General features: G+C 40.6%; 1 non-coding gene and 1 pseudogene across 1 annotated transcript; both read right to left on the reverse strand.

The window, feature by feature from the left end:
* Positions 1-1,487: 1,487 nt before the first annotated feature.
* Positions 1,488-1,589, reverse strand: LOC119047281 (U6 spliceosomal RNA). The gene has a single exon (XR_008392055.1). It is a non-coding gene; the product is annotated as a U6 spliceosomal RNA (small nuclear RNA).
* A 9,938-nt stretch (positions 1,590-11,527) lies between these two features.
* Positions 11,528-11,680, reverse strand: LOC119055981 (uncharacterized; annotated as a pseudogene).
* Between the last annotated feature and the right edge of the window lie 911 nt (positions 11,681-12,591).

Consider the following 12,591-nt stretch of genomic DNA (forward strand, 5'->3'; position numbering starts at 1 on the left):
CAGTGTTATCAACCTCTCTTTTCTGCTTGAAACACAAGCAGAAAAGGTGTCTGTTCTTAATAACTCTGGCACCATATGCTCCTCATTTTCTTTATACCTCTGTGGTGCTTCTTTTGTGACCTAAAATCATCTTTTTTACCACATCTTTAAATAATGCAATTTCACAATACTCTCTTTCATTTTTTTCCTCATCATTCCCCGGATATTTTCAACCAGGTCCACGGTTTCATTTATTATCTATATGGTAGCCAAATTGTTATCTTCAATATACCTCTCACCCTGACACATGAATTCAGCCCCTGCCTTGACATCTCATGGAAGTCTCAAATGCAGTGCAAACAGAACATGTTCAACAATTTCCTCATGATATTTTTCTCATTTTCTCACCTCAGTAATCGGCACCATCATCCGTCTAGTTATTCAAGCCAGAAACCTAATTCCGAACAAAGGATTTATTTGTCTATCAATTACTTATTTGAAGATCACATTCAGAGAACTCTGAACACTGTCTGAGACCTGAAGAAATTACATTTGTAACTCTATCATCTACTGAATTTAATGTTTGCTTGTGTATGCTGTGTACTCAGGTGTACGAGTGCTGCTTTATTACACTCTAGTCCTCAAAAACATCTAGCTTAAAAAAAACCCTGAGATTAAATAGTGAATAAAAATGATCAAAGGCTAGTGTGGAAATCCTCGTAATGTCAGAATGGTCCTTGGATTTCCACAAAGGCATGAGCTGCACTTAATCCTCTAACATCTCCATAGAGAAGCAGGATGCTATTAGTTAGACTATGGCTATAGGTCTCGTGAATTTTCAGAGAGAAAAAAAAGTCAGTAGATACTTCTATGATCCCAGACTGTACTCTTTAGTATTGTAAAGTCAGTCTTACCCCACATTTTATGTTTGCACATTGTATAAATGAATAAATAATTTTATTCTGAAATTCAAATTTTCGTGATGAAGCATGAGTCAGAGAAAAAGGAAGAAATGTTTTCTGACAAACATAGGCCAGATAAAGATTGTTATATGGAGACAGATATGTTGGTTTCATATTTTAAAAAATAACATAAAGTTTATGTAAGGGTTAAACTATCATTCATGGGAATCTGTTTATTATTAATGTTGATTTTAAGGACATTTATTTAAAACCTAAGATGCTATGTTACTATGCACATGTTGGCTAGAATTTTTTTATTTTATTTAGTTATTTTTCAAGTACGGTTTTTTGTCTATTTCTCCCATCCCACCCACCCCCGTGTCCCCCACCTCCCTCCCATTTCCTCCCCCCTTAGTTCTCGTCCCTGTGTCCTTCATATTTGTTCCTCCAAATCCCTCCCTTTTTCCCCTGAAATTCCCTCCCCTCTTCCCTCTGGTCACTGTCCCCCTGTTCTCTATTTCAGTGTCTTTGTTTTTATTCTGCTTGCTCGTTTGTTTTGTTGTTTAGCTTCCTGTTAAAGGTGAGATCATATGGTATTTGTCTTTCAACACCTGGCTTCACGAATTTGCATGTCATCCTTGTGCAGGGGCCATGCTAATCTTCTCTGTAGCGTTCCAATTTTAGTGTATGTGCTGCTGAAGCGAGCACTAGAATTTTCTAGATTAAACAAAAATTATATGAAACAAAAAATGATATATATTTGGTTCTGGATTTATATGTTTTTTCCTAGCAAACAGTAAAGAATGTATGGAAGAAATGAGTTGTCTACTGATTTTTTTCACGTAGTTCCACCAACCCAGACTCACACTAATACGTCATTCTCCTCATGAAGTCCAGATCTCCTAGCTGCTGCATGAGATTGGGGAATGCATTGCAGAGTTTAATTAAATTGTTAATGTGGATTTATATGATTTCAGAACCATTAATTTTTACAAAATATAAATTAAAGGAAGATATGGCAGCCTATCTTCCTGACTTTGCCTTCTGATTCTCATCAGCATTCCACCAGAAATATAAGTATAATTTGTACTCACCCCAACCTTGAGGGCTTGTTTTGTTCCTTTCACTGAAGCTGTGTTTCTTTTGTTACTGTGTATATCCATCACAGAACACCAGGACTCGTCCAAGTCTGATGGTTCTGCTCTAATTAACTCCACAGTTATTTCTTGAACTGCACGTATTTATGTTTTTAAAAGTTACTGACTAAGAGTAGATTTTCTTTCCCTAACTGGTTATGGTGAAGCACTTCTATCAGTCTAGTTTGTTATATAAATACACACGTATATCTTTTACTAGCTTCATGCTAGAACATCCAATGCATTCTGGGTACTTTATATTTCCCTATTACAACCTATATTTTAATAATATGGAAACAAACTGTTGTAGATTTTTATTACATTCAAAATTTGTACATTTGACTTTATGAATTATTCTCTTTGAAGAAAAAGTTTAAGTTATGACCTTTTATCAGCCAGTGGCTCGTGGTGGAGCAGAAAGCCATGTGATGGTGAGTTGTTATGAACATAAATGTAACTACTCACACTAACACCTTCTGTATGCTGGGAACTACAGCAGACAGTTCTGAGAAATGTGTTTGAAATTAAATATCGTTAGCACTAACTCTTGTACGTAGCTTGTCTTTATCAATTTTTTCCTCAAGTTAAATTCTATAAGATTTTCTTAATAAAGTATGTCTCAAGATACTGGATAGAGTTGGAGAGTATAATGCTTCATACTGTGGAAGACAGAGGAAACTTACCAAATTCCACACATAGCAAGGCTTGGCTGTAAGTCTGTAAAATTCTTTTTTTTTCCTTTTCTTTCTTTATTTTTTAGAGATGAGAAGGGAGGGTGAAAGAAAGGGAGAGAAACATCAATGTGTGGTTGCCTCTCGCATGTCCCCTACTGGGGACCTGGCCATAAACCAGACATGTGCTTTAGACTCGGAATGAAACCTGCAACCCTTTGGTTCACAGGCTGGCACTCAGTCCACTAAGCCACACCAGGGCTATAAGTCTACATGATACAGGGTGCAGCAAGGGGGGCCCCCAAAAAACAGATTTGGAATGGTGTCCAGAATTCAAAGTGTATAGGAATATTGGAGAGACATATTAAGATGTCCTCACTGCCCCCCCCAGGGGGAAGGGATGAATAGAGGCAGGGCCATTGAGAGCTATTTTGCATAGCAACAGTTTTGGAGCTAACCTCTGGAGGAATGGTTATTTAACATATCTATAACCTTTAACTGGTTTCATAGATATGGTAAATAGCAGTGGCCAAGTTTGGAGCCAGGGAGAAGAGAGTAACTGGGACTCAGGAGAAAGAAACTAGGGGCTACACCCCTGAATGAGAAGGTTGTGGCAGGGACTCAAGATGGAACTAGGAGCTGAGCTCCTGAGTGAGAAGGGACTCGAGATGGTAATGAGGGGCTGCTCTCCAGAGTGAGAAGGGCTTGGACTCAGGATGTAGCTAAGGGCTACGCCCCTGAGTGGAAGGGCCGGTGTGTGGGAGCTTGGAAAAGACTGGCTCCGAGACATGAAGGGTCCCCGCTTGGCCAGATGGAGAGAGAGCCACACGGTTTCAGCAGAGTGAGGACCCCCTCTAGGTGAGGTAAAAGAGGGAGCCACGTGGTTTTGGCAGGGTGCGGACCCCCTCTTTCCCAGGTGAAAGGGAAAAACCACGCAGCTTTGCCAGAATGGAGATCCCTGCAGCCAGGTGAAGAAGAAAGCCACATAGTTTTGGTGGAGTGTGGACTCCTGCAGCTTTGGTAGAAGAGGCCCACGCGGCTTTGGGGTGCCCCCTTTGGCCGCGGGGCCTGAAAAGCAACAGAGACTTTGACTGGAACTGGGTACAAAGGACTCTTGCCAGTGGACCATGAGAGGGTACCACAGTACTTTGGATTAACTCGAGATCCCTGCACAGTGACACAGCTGACGGTGCCAGCAGCCTGCAATACAGACGTGCGCTCTTTTCCTGATTTACGGTACCCGGAGTTGGGACAGTGGGAGAAGGGAGCGCTGTGTGGGTGTAGGTGTATACCCTAAAGTGTTACCGAACAACAAGAGGTTCGAGGGAGGGGCAATACAATATTTGGCCCACCTAGGGATGCCAAAAACTGCTATACAACAGGGGCCCCTCCCAAAAACAAAATACTAAAATCTACTGGGCCCTTCTGTCCGCCGCCAATTGGAAAGACATCTCTTAATGCTAGAGATTTGTGAAAAGGAAACAAAATGTTTATTTAATGCTATTCAGGCCTAACGCCACTACTAAAATATCAAAGTCCTTTAGGGTATACACCTACACCCACACAGCGCTCCCTTCTCCCACTGTCCCAACTCCGGGTACCGTAAATCAGGAAAAGAGCACACGTCTGTGTTGCAGGCCGCTGGCACCGTCAGCTGTGTCACTGTGCAGGATCTCGAGTTAATCCAAAGTACTATGGTACCCTCTCATGGTCCACTGGCAACAGTCCTTTGTACCCAGTTCCAGTCAAAGTCTCTGTTGCTTTTCAGGCCCCCCCCCCGCAGCCAAAGGGGGCACCCCAAAGCCGCGTGGGCCTCTTCTACCAAAGCTGCAGGAGTCCGCACTCCACCAAAAGCATGTGGCTGTCTTCTTCACCTGGCTGCAGGGATCTCCATTCTGGCAAAGCTGCGTGGTTTTTCCCTTTCACCTGGGAAAGAGGGGGTCCGCACCCTGCCAAAACCACGTGGCTCCCTCTTTCACCTCACCTAGAGGGGGTCCTCACTCTGCTGAAACCGCGTGGCTCTCTCCCAGGCCTTCCCACTCAGGAGCGCAGCCCCTCGTTACATCCTGAGTCCTCAAGCCCTTCTCACTCAGGAGTGCAGACCTTGATTACATCCTCCTGAGTCCCCCTAGTTCCATCCTCAGTCCCAGTTACTCTCTTCTCCCTTCTCAGGAGCGCCAACCCTAAGTTACATTCTCCTGAGTCCCAGTCTACTCACTCAGGAGAGCAGCCCTTAGTTCCCATCTTGAGTACCCTAGTTCCATCCTCATTCCCTGCTAGTTCCATCTTACTCAGGAGTCCCCAAGCTGCTCCCTTCTTCCCGGCTCCAAACTTGGCCACTGCTATTTAACATATCTATGAAACCAGTTAAAGGTTATAGATATGTTAAATAACCATTCCTCCAGAGGTTAGCTCCAAAACTGTTGCTATGCAAAATAGCTCTCAATGGCCTGGCTCCATTCATCCCTTCCCCCTGGGGGGGGGGTGAGGACATCTTATATGTCTCTCCAATATTTCTATACACTTTGAATTCTGGACACCCTTCCAAATCCCTTTTTTGGGGGGGCCCCCCTGGCTGCACCCTGTATCAAAAGGACTTTGATATTTTAGTAGTGGCATTAGGCCTGAATAGCATTAAATAAACATTTTGTTTCCTTTTCACAAATCTCTGGCATTAAGAGATGTCTTTCCAATTGGCGGCGGACAGAAGGGCCCAGTAGATTTTAGTATTCTGTTTTTGGGAGGGGCCCCTGTTGTATAGCAGTTTTGGGCATCCCTAGGTGGGCCAAATATTGTATTGCCCCTCCCTCGGACCTCCTCTTGTTCGGTAACATACACATTTCCAATAAACTCACCAAAAAGATTAATCTTACCTGGGAGTAGTTCATATACATGTGACTAGAAGCCACTGACCTTTTGTAATTTCAATAGACTCCCTCCTTCTAAAAATCTTATGCTCTAGCCTAATGTCAAGTGCAAGTTTTGCATAAGAAGCATCCAACAATTGTTCATGTCAATGCAAATATGTTTTCCTCTAAAACTGTAATATTGCAAGGTAATTTAGGGAGTAGAAATAGTATGTAGGGTCCAAAAAGGAAAATGTTCAATTCATTTAAAAGATGTGTTTGAAGTGACATCAAAGATGTATTAGAATTTTAAAATATTCTCAAAGTACAAATACTAAGTTCTGTGACAGGCTCTTTGACATTTTCGTAGGTCATTTCACCAGTCAAAAACAAAACAATACAAAACTGTCCATATGCAGGTTTTTATACTATTTAAAGAGGCAGTATCATTCTTTCTCTAGTTGAGTAAAAAAACAGATTGATGGCTGTTAAACAAACATATATCACAAACCTATAGATAATACACTAAATCCTAAGTGGTAACAATGGACACGAATCAGTAAAGATTCATAATAGTCTGTGATGAGGAGGTTGTGGCTACATACGAGCAGTCCTGTAATCAGTGTGACAACCACTCAAAACCCACACACTCAAGATGGGCCTTTGCTTTCAGTTGATAAATACTAGGGAAATATTGATCCCCAACTATATGCTTGACTCTTTAGATGTATTATTAAGACTGAAGAAAAGTAAAGTTAATTCCCATTTTATAGATGAGGAAACTATCTCAGGCAGATAAATGACAAATCTAAATTTACATAACTATTAAGCAGTTGAGCTTGGATCCAAACTCAGGTCTTTCTTAGTCTAGGATTGTGCTTTTCCCACTTTATTACATTATTTCCAAAGAACTCTGAAATAATTTGAGTTTCCTAGTGGTGACTGTGCACAGAACTGATTCACAATATGGCCCCTGTATATGCATTTCACCAGAACTGTACACAGGCATGTTTTAGGATATTCTGAAAACCATCAAGAACAAGTCAACACATAAGAACCTAGATGATACCTAAATTTTGAAATTTTTCTTATGATGTAAAATTTTCACTGAGCAATATGAGGACTATTACATAAAAACCACAGAGAACATATTCCCAAACTTTTGAAACCACCCCTCCCCCACACACACATTATTTGGGCCTTGTAAATAAAAAAGGACTTACATTCAGTAAGCAGTGAATTCTAATTATTTTAGAAAGAGAATGGCTAATCAAAGAAGGAGTGAGTGAAAAGGAAGCCATTTCAATGAAAAGTCAGAACGACTGCTTTTTATTAAGACAGGCTTTCTGTAAACAAAATAACAACTGAAAGGTGTAGGGTTAAAATCTGAATGTTGTCATTGAGACTTACTATTTACCTATGGGTTTTTTTTTGTTACTGTGACAGAAGTAGAGACTTTGCAACTTTGTATCTATGTTTTTTTTTTATTTTTAAAATAAATATAGTTGCCATTAGCATGCTACTTTATTTCTTTGCAACCTCAGAATTACTTAATACACATCAAGATACTCCTGGAAAATTCACCAATAAGAATAATCTCCACTGCATTTACTGCATATGTTAGAAAATTCAAGCTATTTTAAAAACATTTCACTGTGTTCTTATGTGAGAAATCAATATTAATAAATATTTTTAGCTTCACTCTTAGTAATACCATCCGGTACCAATTCACCCAATCAAGACACAGCTGGTGAATCAAGAATGTTAATAAGTAGAGTAACTCAGAGATAGTCTGACACTTTTGTATAATTGAAGCTAAAGAGAAGTAACATTAATCCCTATTATAGATGAAGCAACTTTGTCTGAAGCAAATAATGTACTGCTTTATTTAAATACTTAGTAGTCTATACCTACTGCCATAACACCCTGAATGTGGCCAATCTCAGCTAAAATGCTTAGTAGTATACTACTTTATTAAAATTTTAGATTATAAACACTTGATGAGTTTGAAAAAATGTCTATTTAAAACTAGCTGCTTGTTCTATCTCTAATATCAATTTACATGATAAATAAGCACATATTTGACAAGTTGCTAAATATTATTCTTGGAATCTATTAGTAGGAAGTACAAATTTCTGAAATTAAATTTCCTCAGCTTAATGAACCTAGTAAATTTGATCTGATGCTTTCTCAAGTTAATATGTTAAGCCTAAATTGAATTATTTTTTAATAGGGACGAATTTGTTCACATTTAAATTAATCTTGAAGAAAATATGTACTGCTACATAAATGTGTTATTTGTAGTGTTCATATGTGAAGGTTCTTATTTGAACCTTATTTGTGTGATAATTTAAATGAGGACAAAATAATTATCTCAACATGCAATGTTTATATAGCAAATGCTAATTTCTTGCCAAAGTTTTTTTAAATGAAACATTTAATTCATTATATATGATTGACTGCCCAATAAATGCAAACCCCTGTCCTGCGTGTTGTAAATTATACAGACATAGGTAAGACATAAAACTTCCCCCTGGGAACTTCAAACCCATAAAGATAACCTATATTCATTTGTACATAATTCTCCAATATAAATTCCTACTTATTTTATACTTCCTGTATATGATATCACATCTGCTCACCTTTGTATTTCATTATAGAGACTATATACAGCCTACTTTTTAGAAAACTTAAATATAACCATGCTTATAGGGAAAAAACATAATTTAGGATCTTAAAATGTAATATCATAGAACCACAAAACAAAGAATGAATGAAGATTATAATATAAATACTGATAATATGGTGAATACACCAAAATTATCAAGATGACTAAGCCCAGGATTAATTACCTAAGGATGAAAGTAGGAGAGAATTACGGGATGGCACATTTAGAAAGCCCACAAACTGTTTGTGTGGTAGATATGTACAGAGCATCACCTTTGTGTTGGGTCCTGTGTTGATACAGGGCGCAGCCAAGGGTGGGGGGCAAAGAAAGATTTGGAATGGTGTCCAGAATTCAAAGTGTATAAGAATATTGGAGAGACATATAAGATGTCCTCACTCTGCCCCCCCCAGGGGGAAGGGACAAATGGAGCAGGGCCATTGAGAGCTGTTTTGCATAGCAACAGTTTTGCAGCTAACCTCTGGAATGATTATTTAACATATCTATAACCTTCAACTGGTTTCATAGATATGTTAAAAAGCTGTGCCCAAGTTTTGAGCCAGGGAGAAGAGAGTGACTTCTACTCAGAATGGAACTAGGGGCTGAGCCCCTGAGGGAGAGTGCCTGCGTGCGAGCTTGGAAAAGATGGGCTCCAGGACATGAGGCTATAGCTGCTCAGGTGAAAGAGAAAACCACGCAGCTTTGCCAGAATGGAGATCCCTGCAGCCAGGTGAAGAAGAAAGCCACATGCTTTTGGTGGAGTGCGAATCCCTGCAGCTTTGGTAGAAGAGGCCCACGTGGTTTGGGGTGCTCCCTTTGGCCATGTGGCCTGGAAAGCAAGAGAGACTTTGACTGGAACTGGGTACAAAGAACTCTTGCCAGTGGACCGTGAGAGGGTACTGCAGTACTTTGGATTAACTAGAGATCCTGCCTGACACAGTTGACGATACCAGCAGTCTGCAACACAAACGTGTGCTCTTTTCCTCATTTAAGGTACCCAGAGTTGGGACAGTGGGAGAAGGGAGCAGGGAGCGCTGTGTGGGTGTAGGTGTATACCCTAAAGGACTTTGATATTTTAGTGGAGGCATTAAGCCTAGATAGCATTAAATAAACATTTTGTTTCCTTTTCACAAATCTCTGGCATTGAGAGATGTCTTTCCAACTGGCGGCGGACAGAAGAGCCCAGTAGATATTAGTATTCTGTCCTTGGGAGGAGCCCCTGTTCTGTAGCATTTTTTGGCATCCCTAAGTGGGCCAAATATTGCCCCCCTTCAGACCTCTTGTTCGGGTAACAGTGTGGGGGACAAAAGACAAAGTAGTTTAAAAGAGGTGTCGACCCTGCCTTCACAGAACTAAGAGTCTGTGGGAATGAAGGTGACAATACTAAGAAATCATTCAGCAGGGATACAAACTATAAAATTGTGCTGGGCTGTAAGCACAGAAAAGTCTAATCTCAGCTGAGATCTACTTGTGAACAGAAGATACTAGGTACATTGGTAAAGGAAGTGGTTAGGAAATGTTCCCATGAGAGGGAGCAATGGCCTTCTTGAAGCAGGAGGCAGCAAAGCACATCAGCAGAAGAGGCAGAAACATGTCTGAAATCCTGAGAGATCAAAGAGCATCGTAAGCCAAGAGCAGGGACTTGGAGATCAGTGTATGTAGAATCTTGTTGGCCATTGAAACATTTGGGTCTTTATCCTACAAGAAAATTACTGAAATATTTTATTGCAGAGGTGATTCCTATTGCAGGATTATTCAAGTTGTAGGATGGAGATTATGTTGGGGTTGGGAATTCTGAAACAAAGGGGAAGCTGGCTAGGTGGCTGTTACAACAGTTCAGGCATGAGGTGTTGGTAATACAGGTAAATGTACTGTGCCAAAAGAGCAATTGGAGTGGAAATAGATTAATTTGAGAGATGTTTAAGTGAAATTTTCAAAAGAACCATCGATGAATTGAACCTGGGAGTGCGTTGAGGACAACTCCTCATTTTCTAGCTTGTTCAACTGGCAATGCCACATACTGAAACTAGGAAACTAGAGAAAGGCACAATTTGGGAGTGGACAAGGGGTGGGAGATCATCGGGTTTTTGGTGTACTGGAATCTGTACATGCACAATGATGTAAAATATTGGGCAAATAGTTACGGAGCTCAGACAAGAGATTTAGATGAGAAGTTGGAAACTGAACACAGAAAAGAAGGAAGAAAAGGCTGTATTGTATTTTTTTTCACTATAACTGACTTCTTTTCATTTTTAAAAGATTTTATTTATTTATTTTTAATTGTTGTTCAAGTGTTGGGAACCGCTCTGCCTGGTTTCAGAAATTGTAACTGCCTCCCATGGCTAAGGATGAGTGAGCTACCCCTGGAATGTGAGCCACTAAGGAGGCAAAGCTTGTCCCCTGACCCCAATGCTTGGTTGGTTAGTCTATGATGAGTATGACCCCCTCAGAGGAGGGGCAACCTAAGCCAGACACGATCACTTGGGAGGCCATCGTGGAAGGACTCAGGGGGCTATGACAAAGAGGGAGCCATGGACCCTGGCCCCCTCACCCCCACCCTTGGCTATTCTGACATAGCCTGAGCCTCCAGTCCCTCTGGGAGATATGCTTCCTGGCTCTAATCCACTTAAGCCTAAAAACCAATGATGGGGAAGGTGGTGCAGCCCTATGCTGGAGAGGGCAGGTCCCTGGGGTGATCAGGCATAAGAAAGAATATGTAAAATCCTCTGAAACCTGCTTTGTTTAGAATGCTCTCATTTGAATAATAAGGGTCCAAGCAAGAAGTTTGTTCCTCAAAGTTTTATGGCTCTTTAGCTCTCTGATGCTGACTGAGAATAAGCCCTCATAGTTCTTTGAAAGTTATCTGTTGTTTGATCCTTACCTATACTCTTGTGCAAATGAACCCAGTAAAAGTAAAATGAACTCTTGGCCCTTCCCCTTTGAGGGATTGGCTAACTTTACTTCCGAAGCAAATGATGTCTTGGTAGTTTCACTTTCATCCGTGGTGGACAGGGAGACTTTGAGGACAAAGTTGCCCCCACATTCAAGTACAGTTTTCTGCCTTTCCCCCCACCCCAGCCCATGGGACATAAAGAAAAGAATAAACAAATGTGGGGGGACATCAAAATAAAAAGCTTCTGTACAGCTAAAGAAAACAGTATTAAAATAAAAAGACAACCAAGCAAGCGTATGGGAAAACGCATTTGCTAATCACCACAGACAAGGGTTTAATCTCCAAAACACATAAAGAACTCACACAACTGCACTCTAGGAAGACAAGCAACCCAAATCAAAAATGGGCAAAGAACTTGTACTGTATTTTTCTTAACAGGGGAGAGTGCGAATGCAGTCCTCCACTACCACAAATCATGCAGTCGAGTTTCCCACGTTTGGGGAGATTGCAGGGGTCAGCGCATCTGAAGAGCAATGGGTAAGCCTCGCCACCTTTGTGTTCATGGTTTCTCCCCTGCCAGGGGGGTATGTATTGTATTTTTTTAAAGATTTTATTTAAATTCATTGTTAGAGAGAGGGGGAGAGAAGGAGAAAGAGGGAAAGAAATATCAATGTGTGGTTGCCTCTCGTGTGTCCCCTGCTGGGAACTGGCCTGCAACCCAGGAATGTGCCGTGACTGGGAATCGAACAGCGGTTGTTTGCAGGCCCGTGCTCAAATTTACTGAGCTGCACCAGCCAGGGATATATTTGTATTTTAAAAGATGATTTCAGTGGTTAAGATGCTGGTGAAGAATCTGCACAGCTAAAAGCCTCAACATGTATAATTTATCTTCCTGACTTTATTATATCAGGGTATGGGCTTTTGCTTGAGGATTTAAGAATCACAATTCCATCAGTATTACCTTGGTGTAGATCACAAGACTTTTAACTCCTGCTAAAAATGCCAGAAAGAAATACAAGAAATATAATCAAACTCCGACTGTACAACAGGCTTATGTGGACTTTGAGGAATATTCTTTCACTGTGGAATGATGTAGATGGGAAATTTAGCTACAAATGATGTTTAATGATGATGTATTGTTATGTAATGGATGGTGGCATCAAAACTTGATAGTTGTATGTCTTTCTCCTGGAAATACCTAGCTATCTGTTTCTGACTATTTGGACCGTGGAACCATTTCTCCCATCACTTTTTGGAGAGGGTTATCCACTTCTGGTTCTTCAAGTTTTAAGTTTCCATTCTCCATGCTAACAGAACTTTCGTTTCCTAAAATTTTCACAAGCAGGATTTTTGCTTAGGCTTGTTTACTTCCCCCCTCCCATAATTAAAAAAGCTGCAAGTTCCCCCCAGTTATGAAAAAAATATTTTCATCAGCGATGAGAATACTATATCACTGCAACCAGCAGGTGTTATCACTTGATTTAATTTTCCTGATATGA

The sequence above is a fragment of the Artibeus jamaicensis genome, unplaced genomic scaffold (assembly GCF_021234435.1).
Source record: "Artibeus jamaicensis isolate MK-2021 breed Jamaican fruit bat unplaced genomic scaffold, CSHL_Jam_final contig_466, whole genome shotgun sequence".
Classification (NCBI taxonomy): Eukaryota; Metazoa; Chordata; class Mammalia; order Chiroptera; family Phyllostomidae; genus Artibeus; species Artibeus jamaicensis.